Genomic DNA, 17,379 nt, shown 5'->3' with positions numbered 1-17,379 from the left:
GGCCAGGTAAGGACCAAGCCGTTTAAGTCCGCACAACACAACAGTCTTCAGCATAAAGGCATACCCCAAATGCCTGGACACACAGCTCCAGAGATACTGTCATGCCTTAGCACATCCTACTTCAGAAGTACTTGTAGATCAACTTTCAGATCAGAAACGTGCAAGTGGTACACAACCCATGCCGGGGAGCAGCTTTCTGACACACAAAAAAACCAACACAAGGGCTGTGTTCTCTTTTTCTTTCTGAATCTGAATTTCACAGGCATTCCCACTTATGCAGTATTTACTTGTGCCTGGTCACTGCCTAGTTACTTTCAATAATTCAACAGGCCTTCCCCAAATGTGCAAAGCAGAGCTCTGTACAAAAACCAGACATGGTGTAGAATGCACTTAAGGATGAAATGCAATACAGACACCGATAGCACAGTCCCTTAAAAATCAGTGGGGTGATATCACAACACTTGCATAAGAAATTTTGCCCTTCATAAGGATAAGAAGTGATTGAAATCTTTGAAATGATAAAATTGGATTGGGTAGATGGAATCGCTAAAAGAATTGCAGCAGTCAGGAAAGAACCATGAGCTCTTCCTCACACAGCTCCATCAAAAACTCTTCCCCAGCATCTGACTGGAGAATGCGCCACCCTCATTTGTATGCAGCCCATGGACTTCAGTCAAATACCTTGCACAGTCTTTTATTATTGCTGGTATACTCTGGGATGAATTCAAACAACTCCTGTTAGCAATTGTGAGCAGAAAGCCAGACAGAAAAGGAAAAGCACGTACCTGCTGAGAGACTGACCCCCTCCCTCCCCAAGCTGTCTGCAAGTAGCCCCAGACAGGGGAACATCCTGCACAGAGCCCCGGTTACAGCCAGGGCCAACAGATTACCTGCACATCCCTACAAGATAACAACACCCCTGTGGTGTTGGAAACTGACCCAAAGGAGAGAGTAATCCAGGCACATTCAGGATTCCTGAAATACAAAATCTGTCCCTACTTGTAATAACTCCAGAAATTATCACAGGTGCTTCAGAGCTGGTCCTAACTCTGGAATTTTCTTTAGAAATGAGACATCCTGCCTGCCTGAAATCATGGCTTGCCAAACGTCATCCTCAGACAGGAGATATTATTCAGATTCGTTCTTCATTCCTTTTTCAGGCAAAATCCTGATTTAAGGAATCCTGACCCTTGTCTGGCAAATGAAGTCTGAGTGAAAACAGTGGATGTCAGTGCTCTGTCAGTGGCATGCTGAATGGGGTCCCATGTTGGGTTTGGGTTGGGTGGGCACTGCATCTGGGTACCCCTGATACCTCCCTAATCCTCTTGTTGGGTCAAATTGGTTCTGCAGCTTTTTGAAACTCCAAATCCCTAGAAACAAATCCTCCTGAACAGACAGAACATGCCTAAACTTGCTATCCAAGTGTCTGTTCCAAGCCCTGAGTTGAAATACAAAGAGACAAACTGTGCACCTATTAGCACCACATCAATATCATTTAAAGCCCCATTCTGAAGACGGTCTGGCAGCCCTATTAATGCGCCTAATTTCCCTGTATCTCTGAATGGACATAAATAATTGTGCAGTGCTGGCCCTTACCGCTCCCTCCTCTCCAGCCAGACAGATTATCTCTGGTTCTTTCCCTAGATTTGGCTTCAGGATGCGAACACCATTTATGGTCACTGATTGTTCAAAAGGCCAAGTGTATAATGTACCATAAAATGAGATTTTAATACTCAGTGGGAGATTAGAGCAGCTCTGTTTTGTTAAAGCAGACTGTGTTCCCACACTTCAATGATCCTCAACTTCTATAGCTTGCCACTGGGTTCAGGAGAACATGGTGTGGGGAGAACACACACTGACACAGCATGGACTTAGCTTAAATGACTCTCTCTTCTGCTATTGTTTTTACCACTTTATCTTCAGATTTTTACCTTGCAAGGCTGCTCTCGATCCTAACGCTTTGGAGATGGAAGAGTTACAGGGGAGGATTTGGGAGAAGCCATCAGGTCAGGTGGAAGAGGGTCAGTGAAAGAGGAGGGTGTGTAGTTAATGGGTGCAGTATAGTATTTGCAAGGCTCCAGGCAGCACAGGCAGAGACCAAGATGGTTGCTTTAGCCCTGCATACCACTTACATGGGATTGCTCATGGGTGAGAGGTGGTTCAGTGACCTCCAGCAGAGATGTGCCAATAAAAACCCTGTCCTGGACAGGCCAGCTTTCTCCTGGCCACGTCTGCAGAGGAGAGGCCCTGCTGGAAGACGCAAGAGGAGGGGAAGCTCTACAAACAGAGATGGCAGGCTCAGCGCCTTGCAGCTCTGGAACGTCATTCCCATGAAGCAAAGATGAACCCAAAGGTTGGGAAATCAGCAAAGCTGAGTCGGGGGAACAGACTGCAAGCAAGGGAGAGAAAAATCTATCAAGAATTAATCACAATAGGGCATTTTTTCTCAGATTTCTATAAAACTCCAGTGTGATAATTTAGTGGTGAGAATATCCTCTAATGAGCTTCAAGGAAACTGCAGTCGTCTTAATGGGCTTCTTAATGAAGAATCATTTAGATTTTTATTAACACTGAGGAAAAACACATGGTGTTTGGTACCTATTTGGAGCTGGATGAACATGAATAATTGCTTCAAATGTTCAAACGCAAGCGCTCTAATGGGCCCCTGTTTGGTGCTTGAAGGGATATCACAATTTTGGTCTTTGGAAAGTGTATCCAGAAAGAAAATTTTATTTTGGTTCCTAAACAGAATTTCCAGCACATCAAGCTCTGTGGCAAGTGCCATCAGTACCTTATGGTTCCCAGATGTTCTCACAACTTAAGACAGTTTGAAGATCCAGTGGATCTCAGCTTTGCATCTTGTACAGGGTTTGCTCTAGGTTCAGTCAATGCTCAGTGACAGCAATGTTTGCTAAGTCATTCCGATTTCTCATTTTACTCCTACCTGTTATTTTCTATTTTAATCCTCTTTAAGTCCCAACACAACATCTAGTCAAATGGAGGAAAGTCTCCCATTGGCTTCAAGGGTCTGTGGCCCAGCCTCATAGTCAACAGAGACTGTGAAGTCCCTGTGATTTTTGTCATGCCTGATTTGACTCTGGATTCTAAAACCTCATGACTGATGTAAGCCACCTGTTGACAAAAAAGGGAAAAAAAAGATCACGACACATACTTGAGATGGACTGGGAGAGGAGGAGAGAACTTGGCATTTCCTATCACAATTTACCTAGCTAATGGGTAATCTGTTCTGTGGGCATCACAAGCCTAGTATTAGTAAAGAAGTTTGAGTTAATAAAGACAACAATTTCATTCTCTGCGCAGCTGTGTGGGATTTGTTCATTGTATCACACAGTTGCAGCCTCTAGAAAGACTCGTAGCTGATCTTGCATGTAGACCTCAGTTTCAAATGTCAGCAGCTCATGGGAAATCTGTCTTTATAGTTATGAGAACAGCTTCAGATAATTACATCCAAGGGTAGAGTGATCAGGCAGTTATACAAGCAGGGATACTGCAAGAGGCAAAAGAGGTCCTAAGACAGGGAGTAGAAGAGGTTATTTTTTCCTTCTCTTGGCCTAGATTTGTTGCAGGAGTTTTCTCCCAACTTTCTCTGATCACCTCCCTCCAGCCTTGCTCACTCTGTTCCCTGTGACTGGTGCGAGCACCAGGCATCATCCTGCCCCTGCACAGCCAAATGCCTTCACCTCCATCAGCGAGGATGACTGGCGAGCCTTGCTATGAGGGGTGCTGAAGCCACCCCCTGAACTCTGCTCTTTCTCTTGTAACACTGCCGCATCAATATGGCCCTGGACAGGGAAAGGCTGCCTGGACTCCGATCCCTCTGATCTGAGCGCCGCACTGATGAGGCAGGGGAGCACAGTATGTCCAACAGCTGTTTCCCGACTGCCATGCCATATCTGGATAAATGAAGCTCTCCTAACATGGCATCTGATAAATGAATTAGATCTTTCCTCACCATCTGCCTTCATTTCCCTGGTCTGGCTGTTCACATCGCAAGCTGTAAGAGACAGGGTTCCTCTCTGCCATGTGGCCCTTGGTTGGTGCTGCGGGAAACTCCAGCTCCTTTCCTTACACCATTAACAACTGGGTCAATAGCCAATGCAGAGGTTCTGGCCTTGGCCTCCCCGGGTATATCAGTCTCTCCCTGGCCTTAGTGAGAGGCTTTGCCTAATTATAAGCTTTGTAAGGGACATCTGAATTTGTCCCTGAGACCAACAGTTTGGAAAGAGAGAAAAAAAACATGAAATTACTGTCTTAATCTGTCTGCTGCTTACTGTGCAATCAGAAGGCCAGCAGTTCCCATACAATTATGGAGTTAATTAAATGGGTATCTGTGCCTTTAAACATAAAACACTATCAGAAGGTACCTGCTGTGTGTTTGATTTCAGAGAAATAAATAAGACAAAAGAAGGGGGAATGGAAACAAGTTATTTCATATTAATGGGGAGAAAGGAAAGGGTGTTCACCATTTTCTTTTCTAATGTTCCAGCGTGCTAGATGCCAGGAGTTGAATTCTTGTTTAATTTCCAAGATCTGTGCCTCAGTGCAGTGGAAACAGCAAGGGAGGGCTTTTGCCAAATTCAATAGAATTAGTCAATAATATTTCATTAATACAGAGGCAGCATCACAAGCTTTTAAGTGTGGACACAGTAATCACAATTTATTTTCAAGCTAGATTTGCTGTCCCTGTACAGCTGGCAGTAAAATAAATGGTAATATTACCATTATAATTAATCTCTAACCTTGAAATTGTAGTAATGGCTGAGGAAAGCAAAGGAAGCTATCTTTAAGGAGGAAGGTTCTGGGGAGGTATTACATGCAGGTGGATTTATTCCACTTTCAATTAGAAGACTAACACTTCTGTTATTCTATCAGCTTTGATTTGACAGCATCCTTCTCTAGTTTTACTGCAAACAGAAATTAGGTTCCTCTGTTTCTAATGGAGTCAACTCCAGGTTAAAAGTGTATTTACCCAAAGAGTTCATGAGTCCTTTGGACTTCATTTGAATGGCTCCTAATTTACACCAACTTGAGGACAGCAATTCCTGCAGTTTGTTTGGATTCTCCTTTGGGATAGCCCAACATGACCAGCTCCCGTCCCTTCGTGATCTGATCCACTCAGTTTATGTACAAATCATCTTCGGACCATCAGTCAAATTTTTCCTTAAAAACTATGAGTTAAGGACTTTCTGATATGGGGTCCCAAAGCCTTCACCCTTGAACCTGAATAAGAGACTGCAACTTTCTGGTGGCCTCTGAGCATTTTAAAGCCAAACTGTGCAGTCACCAGTGACTGTCCATACTTTAGAATCTGCTACCACTGTGGAATAAGTTGACCACTTTGTCAGTCAAGCAAAGACTGAGCACATGAGGGACTGAATTCCCTCTTACCAACAAATCAAAGCTGCAGTGAAAAGGAGGCTTCCTACCCTCACTGCCTGGCGTTTCTGCCTGTTTCTCTACTTCCAGTGCTCTCACACCTCCTTAGTGCTGTATCAGGCTCTTCCTTCCTCCCAGCAGAGTTTCCTGGCCTTCTCCAGAAAGCTGCATGTGACTCTTGTCAGGGCTTGCAGAAGTTATTCCCAAAGGACAAGCAAGTTACTTGCAATTTCTCTCCCTTCTACAACGTTTCTTCATTTCATTTGTGATAAGGAGTCTACAAGCTAGCACTTTCCAGCATTCAAGTATCCCATCTCCAAACATACTGTAAGCCAATTTGCAAGTCTAAAGCTTGCAGATTGCTACCACAGAGGAGCTGTAGATCTTGCATGGCCGATTACCACCCCTTTTGTCTGCTTCAAGGGCCTTCCTCCGCTTCCCTGGCTTCTCCTCAACAAATTAACAGTTACCATTTAGCAAAGGTAAACTCAGGAGATTTTTCCAGCCACAGGAGATCCATCTACTGCACCACAGCCTGTGGGTAAACTACCTACTGCAATCAAGGCTGTGTCTACTACACTGAGAGGTCCAACAGGCTGAGATTTGCCTAGATCCGAAGAAAGAAATCAAAAAAATCATACCTAATCTCCTGTAAAAACAGGGTGAAAAAATCATCAGCTGTCCGAGGCACATGGTAAGGTTTGAATCATGCTCTAAGCTGGAAAGAAAACCTGTAGTCTTCAGAGTGATAGAGACAATTTTTACATTAGGCAACTAGACATTATTCAAACTTCCACCCTCTCTATTGCTAATTAATCTGAACTCCCATATTTATAGTGAAATTCACCATATAGTTTCTTCTCTGACTGCTCCTGCTTGGGTTTCCAAGGGAGATTCCCCCATCCATTGGGGTGTGATTGCTTGATTCATTTTTGGCTCACTTCCCTGTCATGCTTAAGTGATGGACAATGTGTTTGGAAGCCAGTATAGAACAATAACATTAACTTTGTGTCTAGCAAACAGACTAAACTTAAGAGAAGGCTGCCAAAAAAAACCCGAGGAAGAGAAAGTGATGAAAATATAAATGATTAGAAAGAGATAAGAGACAAAGAGCCTAAACCTGTCCAGGGAGAGAGGAAATGAAAGTGAGAAAGTGGTATTCAGTAGGTTTAAATCAACTCACTGATTATCACAGATTGACACCAGCTGAAGATCTGCCTCCCTGGATACTGCTGGGAGGAGCTCAGCCCTCTGCAGGCTGAATCCTACAAGTTTTTTCCAGCATTAAGGTTGTGGAGCCTGAGTTTGTTCTGTTACAGTCTTGCCTCAGCGTGTGTTGATCTCTAATGCGGTCCCTTTGCATCCCCTCTTCAGATGCAGGAAGGAACAGAATTTGGAAAGGGCCAGATGATTTTTGGTCCCGTGCACTCCCAGCTTACAAGCCACAGTGCCAGTTTATATGAGAGACATGGACTCTTCCCTCTTTCCCAAATGAACACAGATGGTACAACGTTATCACTGCAAGACCAGAATGCTCAGTTTGCTACACCCTGGCACTTTAATGTCCTCTATCAAAGCTCTTCCTCAGGATGATCCAACTTGCAGCCCTCATTCTGGGGCTCACTATTGCCTCCCCTGCATTTGGGACCCCTCTTTCTTTGCTCAGTATGGTCAGTCCATCCTGGAGGATGGCTCAGGCATGAATATGATCAGATTTGCGAACATATGTGTGTGCTTGTGTAGTTAAAAGTTCCCCTTAGAAGCACGTTCCGTAGACATGGACAGGCTCCCCCATCCTAGAATGGAACTTATGGAAGTGGAGAAAGTTGTTTTAAATTATTCAATATAAATGTAAATAGGAGAAAGGGTTCCTTTGAATAAATTGTGTTATTTATGCTCAGCCCTGGAAAAATGGGCAGCAGGTTAGGATCTGCTTGCAAATTGAAGGCATTTGTTTTCCTCGTAGTTGATGCAAATAACATAAATATGCTTTACATTTTAGAGGGAAGCTTATGAAATATTAAAGCCAAATTCCCAGGTCCCATCTCCTATTGAAATGGAGTGCTCTTGAGGGACACCGGAGGATATTGTGGTGGTAAAGCACAGGAAGGCTGAGGTGTGCGTGCAAGACAGAGAGAAAGCAAAGTATGGAAAGGAATGGCTGGGGAGACAGTTGTGTTTATACAAAGGAAGAGATGGCTAGGGGGATGGATGGATGAATGAAAAGAGAAAGGAGCATGTATAATGCTTGTGTCTCCCAGGAGGGTCTCCCCCTCTCCCATTCCCTGTGTGTGTAAATGCTGGGGACTATGTGTGCCTGTCTGGGGGGTGGATTCTCCCAAGGGACAACAACAAAAAAGGAGCAGAGCATGGAAGTCCCTTGAATTATTCAATATTCATAAATTACCACTCTTTGTTGCTTCTTTGTCTGGAGGACATGTTTTCATTTCAGGGGAGAGATTAAGAGATGGCATATGACCATAAGCCCTGACAGCGTACAGGTCATTCAGGCAGGATACCAAGAACTGTGCAGGAAGAGAGAACTGAGAATGCAAATTTTCAGATTTCACTGTGTTTCCATAGAATGAGACTTATTTCTTCTCATTTAGAGTACCCAATTCACCACAAACAAGTAGAAAGTGAAGAGGCAACTCTCTAGCAAAGGGCAGGAAAACCAGATGCTCTTGCTTCTCTCAAAGCTCCGCATATCTTTCACACCCTGCACATCTCTTCCTTCACATTATGATGTCCCACAGTGCCAGGGATATCCTGCAATATTCCAGAGGCTCCTTATCTCATATCAAGAGTGAAGCATTTCAAGCAGCAACTTCCCTATCACATAACCAGGAACATCCATCCTGGCACACGGAGGCCACAAGATGTTCCACATCAGTTTGTGCTTTGAACAGAGCAAGCACTGGGAAAGGTGGTTTTTGATGGGAGTTGGGAGGTGGTAGGGCTAAGTCATCTCAGCTTGCCTGAGCTTGCAGCTAGGGCAACAGCAAGTGTCCACACACCAAGAAACAGATGAGAGCTCTGCACTGCACCGGTGAAAGAGGATGTTAACCCTAAGGCACTGCTTTTTGTGATTGCTTCATCTCTATTTGAGATTGGGATTAAAAAATCCAGGCTCTGGGAGTGACTGGTGAAAGAGGAGGAAGGAACACAAGGAGTGCCATTTCTGCAGCACTGGTTCATTACAGCAATGTGCAAAGGCACATTCCTGGGTGCTACACAGTGCTTGGGCTCACCTTTAACAGATGAGCACTAAGAAGCCCCCACATCACATGCCAATAGATGCAGGAGCCGCGCCTCTGCACTCTGCTGCCAAGGAGGTTTCTGCAGTTCCTGAGCTGGGTGGCCAGGAACAAGTCCAAGGGTCTCACAAGAGCACCACTGCCTGCACTTTAGCAGTGCCTTCAGGCTCTCCCATAACTCCAGGGCAGGGCTGCAGTTCAAGTCCCCCAGGGCAGGTTTCTGCAGAGCTCTGGCCGTGCTCTGGGGAAACAAGGCAACACTCCCTGCATGGCTAACTGCACAGAGTCTCCTACCTTCCCTCCTTGCAAAGGCATCTGTCGTTACATACTGGCAAGTCAAACATGGCATGGAGGGATAGAGGTATCTTCTGGCAGACCTTTTACCCAGGAGTGTTGCAGCACTTGGAGCACCAGCTCTAGAGAGCCAGAAACTGCCCTACCTCGTTCTTCCTGATGACTGTTAAAAACTTGGCTCTAAGGAAAGCAGGATTGCTACCTCACTGCTTTCAAGGTTGAGGCCTTCAAATAGAGGTGACTATTTCACACAGCAGACTCTTGCTGGGCTGTTTTAAGAGAACATCCCTTCCACTGTTTTGTCTTTGTCCACCTTCCATGGTCCTCTCTCAGAGTGAACCTGGCAAGATGAGGGCTTTGCCTTGCTGTCATGGCCACCACCCCCTGCTGAACTGCTGTAAGAGGACAGGATGGAAAATGCAGTTTATTATTACAGGATGAATAACACCATCCATGGTTGGGTCCCAACCATACACCACAGCCTGTTTCCTCCCCTCCTTTGCTCAAAGACTGACAGGGCACCATCCGCTTTCTCCTAACACTTAATCAGATAGCCTGTATGAGCAGAGGTAATAGAACACCTGTCAATTAAATCTGTGGCTAGTGACCAACAGGGTGGCAGTTGTCAGAGCTCCTTGCAGGGGAATGAGGGTAATTATCAGCTGTAGTAGGGAGCAGAAGCCATCACCTGGTTTGGTGCTGTTTGATTAGCAGGCTGCACTGCCTCTGGAGAGCAGGGCCATGAAAAATGCAGGAGAGTGGATGCATGTGCGACTCAATAAACATCATTACTGCAACAGGAGAGGGGAAAGGCCTGTTTGTACAAGAGGGGCTGCAAGCTGCCCTGCCAGAGCAAAGCAACTAGCAGTGATTCAGAGAGCCGTGACACCAAGGAGCATAAGGGAAAGACTCTGGCAAACAAGCAGCCCTTGCTGTTTGAAGCATCCTATTGCATTTCTCCAGCTTGTTCCCATAATGGAGGGTTGGATTATATGGGACAGCCACATGTGCATGGAGATATAGCTATATGTGCACAGTATATACATACATGCTGCACACTGGCAGACACCAGGGTATGCATAGACTTCTCCTACACATAAGCCAGCCAGTGCGTCTGTGAGTGAAATGCATATGATGCAGGTCTGTCTTTAGTGGCCCCAGACAGGGCAAGATGACTGTCTCCAGCAGGCATCTGACACATGGGAGCAAGGAATAGATATTAGCCATGGCACTGTCCCGCAGCTGACGCAGAAGGCCATGCACACACTTCTCTAACAAGCCTCAAGCAAACAACCCAGCTTCTATTTTGTCTGATTTATTTTCTTCCTTCCTCCTTGAGATAGGCAGCATAGCCACTTCAGATATTTCTGGGGCTAAATAAGGAAATACAGTAAGAGGCAAGCAAAATTAGGGTTTAAGCGTCTGCCTTCCTAGGCTGGATAGGTCCAGGGAATCTGAAAAACTCCAGGCATTCCTTTGAAAGACAGTTAGGTGATCAATTTCTTCATTGCAGCAAGAGCAGGATGTCCCTTAGCAGGTCACCTTTCCACCAGGAGATCCAATTTTCAAAGTTTTTACATTTCTGAAACACTATTTTTTTTAATTGAACACAATTCTCATCTCTAGTACTGCCAGTGCCAACCCTGAAGACAGCAGAAAGGAGGGAAAGGAAAGGGAAAAGGGCATTATTTCATTTCCGATTAGGGAGTCTGTCAGTCTAAATAGGGACCTGCAACTTGTATTGAACATCTTTATAACATACAGCACTTCTGCAGAATTTTAAGTAGGACCCCAAAAAAACCAATCAGTTTGAACTCTGACTTGGTGACTGATTGGGTCATTGCCTACGTCTGGAAGCTGTATTTGTATTTACTGACCAAGTTTGAGATTCCAGCAATTCAATCATTTGCTTGAGTTCCCCAGGCAATGGTGTATAATACATGGCTGTAAATGGTAATGGATATGGAAGTATTAGTGTAGAGTCTAACTGGCAGAGAAAACACACAGCAAACGGTGGAGGCCCAGGAAGGGCAGCACGTCCTGGCAGGAGAGGAGCAGGAAGGGGAGGACTCACCTGGAACTGTTGGCTGCCCCCAACATCTCTGCCAGAACAGCACAGGTAGGCATGTGCTTATTCATGTGCGGGTCCTCTGGCCAGTGGGAGATGGGCAACAGTTCCACCAAGGTTCAGGAGCACTCTGACTGCAGAGACCAAGGGCGTTTGCCTTGCCTGTTGGACACATCCCAGTGATGTGCCAGGTGACTAGTGAGTACTGGCACAACCAGAGGAAGGTCTTACATTGTGGAAAGGTAAACAGACTTGTGAACCAGAAGCACCACAATAAAAACAATCCCCCAACACACACACACTTTAGAGCCTGTCTAACCAGGCTGCTTCCCCAGCACGTGGGATGGCAAACAGTTCATTCACCCAGCTCTCATTTCTGTGCTCCTCCATGATCTGGCACTGGAGCAAAGGTTGTCCAGAATTTGCTCAGGCCTCAGGCATGAAGTGTTCCCCTTATTCCTGTGGAAGAGCACATGTCTTTTGCCATCCTCCATCCTTGCAGTGTGCAGCCACAGTTACCTGACGTGAACACACTCTGTAAATGCTGGGTTAATCTTAGTGAAAACAAAAGATGTGATAGAATGAAATAGAAAATCTCAAAGAAATTGCAATGGCATCTTGCACCCTGCACTGATAGCAGGAAAGCACGTATTTCTACCTGAGGGTAAAGGGCTTTTTCCCCATCCTCCCTTTTTTCTTTAGGGTGGAGCAGCACCCTTAGCCATGCAGTCCTGTCTGCACTCCTGGAATATGCTGTGACACCCCAGTGCATGGCTGAATGCTAGAAGTGGATCACACGGGCTCCTCCTGCCAGCTGGATGCTGGTCTTGCCACCGGCTCAGCACCAATTATTTATGAAAGGAAATAGAAACAAAACTGCTTGACATTTGAAAAGAAATCATTACCATGCACTTGTGGCGAATCAGAGCTGGAGTGCTTTAAAGTTCCGCCGTCCCAGTGCTTAATTAGAGACCAGGCAGCTTATGTTTAGCTCTCATGAAAAATTTAACCCCCAGTTGCTTTGCACGATTCCAACCAAACTCTGCTTGCGGCCCACCCCCTTCCACTGCAACAGGCTGTTGGGCTCATCTTCCCTGCCCAGAGACATCAACCCCAGCTAGAAGCCTTGGAACTGCTCAGGGTAAACATTTCAGCAGAGCTCCTGACCCCACAGGGATGGTTTCGTAGTTCAGTCCCTTAGGACAGCACCTTGGTGCAGTCTCTGGGATTCTCAGTGAAGCCATCCGAGTCTTTCCCTTTCTCCCTGTGCCAGAAGACTTGGTGTGCCAGCTCTGTGGGGTCACTGTCCACAGGACAGGATCAGCTTTGGCCAAACCTGGCCTGTTTTCTTCCTAGTTTTCACAAGACACACCTGCATGGATGTCTGAGCTGAAGAGACTTTTTTCCCCTCTTCCTGAAAGGCCTTAGTGGCTGCATGGAGTAGTAATTAGAGCCTATTCCCCATTTTGGGAGTCTTGTCTGAGCTGCTCTGCTCCCTCTGGGTGACAGTGCTCGCCTCCATCTCTCATCTATAAAATGGGTGTAGCAGGTGTAGGATGAAGATAAATAGACTGAGTAGCACAAAATGCTCAGATAATGGGATCTATATAAGCTTCCACAGTAAATGATCATTATAGCTATAGCTGAATTTCCCTAATCTAGACAAGCCCCTGCTCTCCTGTCCTTCAACTAGCAGTTTAATTTGCATTAAAAAAATCCTTCCAAGATGATGTGGATTGCACTTTTTTTCCCCCACCATGCTTTACAAGATATAAACATTGTGCATTCTTTTTAAATGTAGCCTCTGGGTAGGGATTCCTGTGAAATTGAGAAGCAGGCCATTTTTCAGATAAATGATTTATACAGAGGATGCTATGGATGACCTGACGCTGACCTGTTTGAATTAATTCCAGCATTTGAGCTTCCATTTCTATTAAAACTCCATTTACCAGGGAAGTGAAAAGGTAATTATCGTCCACAGCTTTAAATCACTCTGCTGCTGAATTATTAAAGGGAAGAATTAAAAATAATCAGGCTTTTTCATTATACTTCATAGAGAGGAAATTAAAGGTGTAAGAATGTATTTTTTGCTTGAATTTAAGTATTCATTTCTGAGATTTATGTAGAAATTGAAATTATTCTCTCTGCGTGCCCAGCTCATTCTCTTTATGAAAGACGCACAGACACACACTTGGGGGGGAAGGAAAAAAGCAAAAACTCTCTTGTAGAATTAAAAGAAGAATAGAAGGAAGAAGGGATTTAACATGAAAAAGTATAGAAGAGTGTTTTGCATTTTAATACCCTTTTTTCTGCACAATTACACCTCTGAGTGATCCAGCAGAGGGAGATTAAGCTGCTACTAATTTCAGATATACAGTTGTAAAATGCTAGGTTAGTTCTTATCAGGAGAGGTAAAAAAAATCTAACACTGCCAGGCAGCAGGAGATAGCTGATTGCTTCCGATGTCTGGAAACTCACAGGAGCACTACAGCAGGGACTGACACTGGATCAGAGCAGTGCAGTTGCATGCCCCCTCCCACGGAAAGGTACTAGCTGCTTTACACAAAACCACAGCATTTTCCTCACTTAATAAATCCTAGCCCTCTTGACAAGTAGGCAATAGTTTGTACCTTTGCAGCATGAAACTAGGAGGGAGACAGTTGATCAAGTGGATGGATACGCACAATAAGATCTAACATGCATGTGAAAGTGCTCAGTACCTCCAAAAACAGGTAGCTTTTCATGAGTCTTGGTCAGTATTTCACCTTACTTCATATCTTGAGGCAGTGAACTCCAAGGAGAGAGAGATTATGCCTACAAGCTTGCCATGCTACAGGGTGGTTATAGCTACTCCTTCCTGCCAGTTTAATAGCACTTTGCCATGCCCTGAAGCAGAAAGACCTCTCAAAGAATTTTTCTCCTGTGCAAGGAACAAGCTAACAGCTGATAAATCTGGTCTCAAAGCATTAACACGCATTTTTGGGGCTGGTGTAAACTTTGAGGAGATCCAGGAACATTCATCTGTGTGGAAATAGGAAAAAAATGTCACAGCCCAGAAGGGAAAACCCCTTCATTCCATTCCAGAGTCAATAGCAAGTCCCAAAACACTGGGTTCCTTGTGTGATTGCCCAGCCCACTCAAGGTATTTTTCTGGGATTCCCTTTCACCACTTCTTGTGGATGAACCTTGCCAAGATCAGCATTACAGGTGCACTAAAACTGAAAACATATGCCCTAGAAAAGACACCCCAGCTACAGTGTAAAAAAGGCAAAAGGAAGTCAACAGCAAATAGCCAAAGCGAGAGATGCTTTTCCCCCCCACCTCTTACATTTGTACAAAGTGGTTGCTACCTATTCTCCCCCAGTCATGCTCTCCTGTACATTAGGGCTCACACCTATCCAGTTCCCTGAAAAAGGAAGGAAATCACAGAAGGATAATGTAAACATGGTGCTATATTTCACAACTGCTACAAAACTGAACAAGGGAATCTAGGCCAGTCAACATCTGTCCTCGACAAAATAATCAGAAAAGTTGATATATGATTCAGTTGATAAAGAATTAAAGGAGAGAAATATAATTAACATCAGTCAACATGGTTTTATGGAAAATAGGTCTTGTCAGACAAATCTGATTTCATTCTTTGATGAGATTACAAGTTTGGTTGATAAGGGTAACTGCAAAGATGTAATATATTTAGCTGTTGTAAGATGCTTGACTTTGTATCTCACAGCCTTATGATTAAAAAATTAGCGCTATATGATATCAGTAAAGCACGTGTTAAACTGATTAGGAATGAGCTTTCTGGCGGTTCCTCAGAAAGGGGTTGTCAATGGAGGAGTATCACTGAACGAGGGAGAGAGGTGCAAGTGGTGTCTAACATATTTCTAGGCTTGGACTCAATTTTCCTCAATAATCTCGATATGAAGAATTAAATTAATACCAATGAAATTTGCAGAAAGCCCAAAGATCTAAGGAGAGGTATATGACAATAAAGGGGGAATATTGCTCAGGAAGAGACCTGAATCACTCAGGAAGCTGGGCCTAGTCCAGCTTCACAGGACAAGGAATAGTGTGTCTGTAGCTCCAGAGCGAGCAGAGGTGGGAGGCAGGTGAGTAACTCAGCAGCTGGTGCTGACAGCTCCTGGCTGCACAAGCAGCAGTGGAGCAGAGAGGCAATTCTTCCACTGGATACAGCTCCAATGAGAGCAATCAAACACTGCTTCCCACCCTGCTCTCCAAAGGACGCAGCAAATCTGGAGCCTCACAAATGACCTGCCTGGGAAAATATAGCAGGAACTCACTGAAACGGGGCTGGTGTCTGGACAACTGCTTTCCCTGGTGAAGACCAAAGGCGGATGCAAAGCATGCTGAGAGCACTGATCCATCGCTCCCTGGAGGGTGACATAAAGAGCTCAATCCGTTTAGTTTATCAAATGGAGATTGAGAAGTGACTTGACTAGAACAGATAAAAACCTTTGTGGGGAGACAACAGCAGGTACTAAAGGCCTCATTAATCTGCCAAAAGAGAGACATAAGAACAACCCAGTGACTGCAAGATGAAGCTAAAGAAATTCAAATGAGAAATTAGGCCCAAATATCTGACTACAATGTGATTAAATACTAGCAAACTGCTAGGGTAATAGCACATTCTTGTTTTATGAAAGGGTTGCTTTAACCAACAAAAAGTTGATGGGCTCATGTTCATTCCCTTTTGCTAGAAAGGAAACAGAGATTTAGATAAAGCTTCAAGTGCTGCCTTCCTTTAATGTTGCCTAAGGAAAAATTGCTGAACACAGCTCTGTTATCAAGCAAGATAAACAAATGCCCCATGCTATTGCTCCTGGCCGTGTCCATGCACCTATCTGCCCCCTTTCCAAGCTGCAGAAGCCCTCCCTTGGGGAGGGAATTAAGGGTCAGACCCTAGGGCTAACATAGAGCCCAGACCATCCCGAGGACATGCATACACACACTTGATCCTTCTCAGACTCTCCTTCAATCCCACTGACTTTATCCCAGAACCAAGATAACTCTCAATTTATTAATCCTGGCTATATTGCCCTTCTGCTTAGTATCAATCTTTAAAAGCTCCTGGTCTCCAGCAGTCTTACCTTTTTACCATATTCTGCACAGAACTTATACTACCAATCTCCTGGGCAATGAATTTATTATCCTTTTAACTGCCTCAAAAGAACTTACAGCCCTTATAATAATATTTTACATCTCTCCAGGGTTTTCCCTTTAAAGATCTCAAAGAGCTGTACAAATAATTATTATTCCTTATATTCCCACACATGGTATTCCCTTCCTTCATACAGATAAGGAAATAGAGGCTGAGATGACATGATGTGCTCTGTGTCATACATGGTGTCAGGGAAAAGAAGGAAGAAGGATCAGCTGCAAGCACTCTTCAGATTGCAGATTGCATGGCCTCTCCAAGAAGCTGCACGGCCTCTCCAAGAAGCTGCAATGAACTTGCAAAAACCTGCTGTTGGCAGAGATTTTCAAAGCAGCCCACAAGAAAGATGAGGGTCTAAGGGAGATATTAACATTACAGGGCTGAAGAGTAAGCTTAGTTTGACCAAGTTGTTTCTGCATTAACAGAAAAGAACAGGACACAACTACCCTTTGACGAGGTTTCTCTCTCCACTGACTGTAGCAGGAGCTAGTCTCTAGTGTGCCTGAAGTCAGCTAATGCAAATAATCACACAGCAGCACCCGATAATACTAATTTGACAAATGCATTGTCACTGTTGCCACCAACTCAAACTCTCTGCCAGGTCTTATCTCTCTTACCCTCTATGAAACCCAAAGCATGCAGACATGCCACAAACCGTCCCACATGGCACTTATCAGGAGTGGCATTGTAGGCTGGACGCATCAGCATCCCCCCACACATCCTTCACACCAAAGTGTAAGCTGTACATGTGCCTTTGCTTTTTGATACTAGGTTTCATCATGCAGATGCAGACATGGAGACATTTTCCATGCTTGCTCTGCTGCTTTTTCCTACAATAACCATATATCCATCAATTGGGAAGAAATTTTGGTTAAAAAAAATAGGTAGAGATGCCTTTCAATAAAGCAGAAACATAGTTTTGACACTGTTACAAAGGAACACCTTCATTTTTCATTTTAAGACCTGCCGTGTCAGAACATGGCTTTTATACTATTATCTTTCCAAGGTACAATTGAAAAGAAATATTGCAGTTGGCCCAAAACAATGTTTCTTTCAAAAAAAAATATTGTATTTCATAGCAAAGAATAACATTGGATTCTAATTCAGAACAGAAAGTAGACACCCTCATCCCCTGTTTGGGTGGATATTGCAGACACAGGAATAGACAGACAAGTTAGCAAATAGGT

This window comes from Rissa tridactyla, chromosome 17, assembly GCF_028500815.1.
Source record: "Rissa tridactyla isolate bRisTri1 chromosome 17, bRisTri1.patW.cur.20221130, whole genome shotgun sequence".
Taxonomy (NCBI): Eukaryota; Metazoa; Chordata; class Aves; order Charadriiformes; family Laridae; genus Rissa; species Rissa tridactyla.
This window is presented reverse-complemented; position numbering follows the sequence as displayed.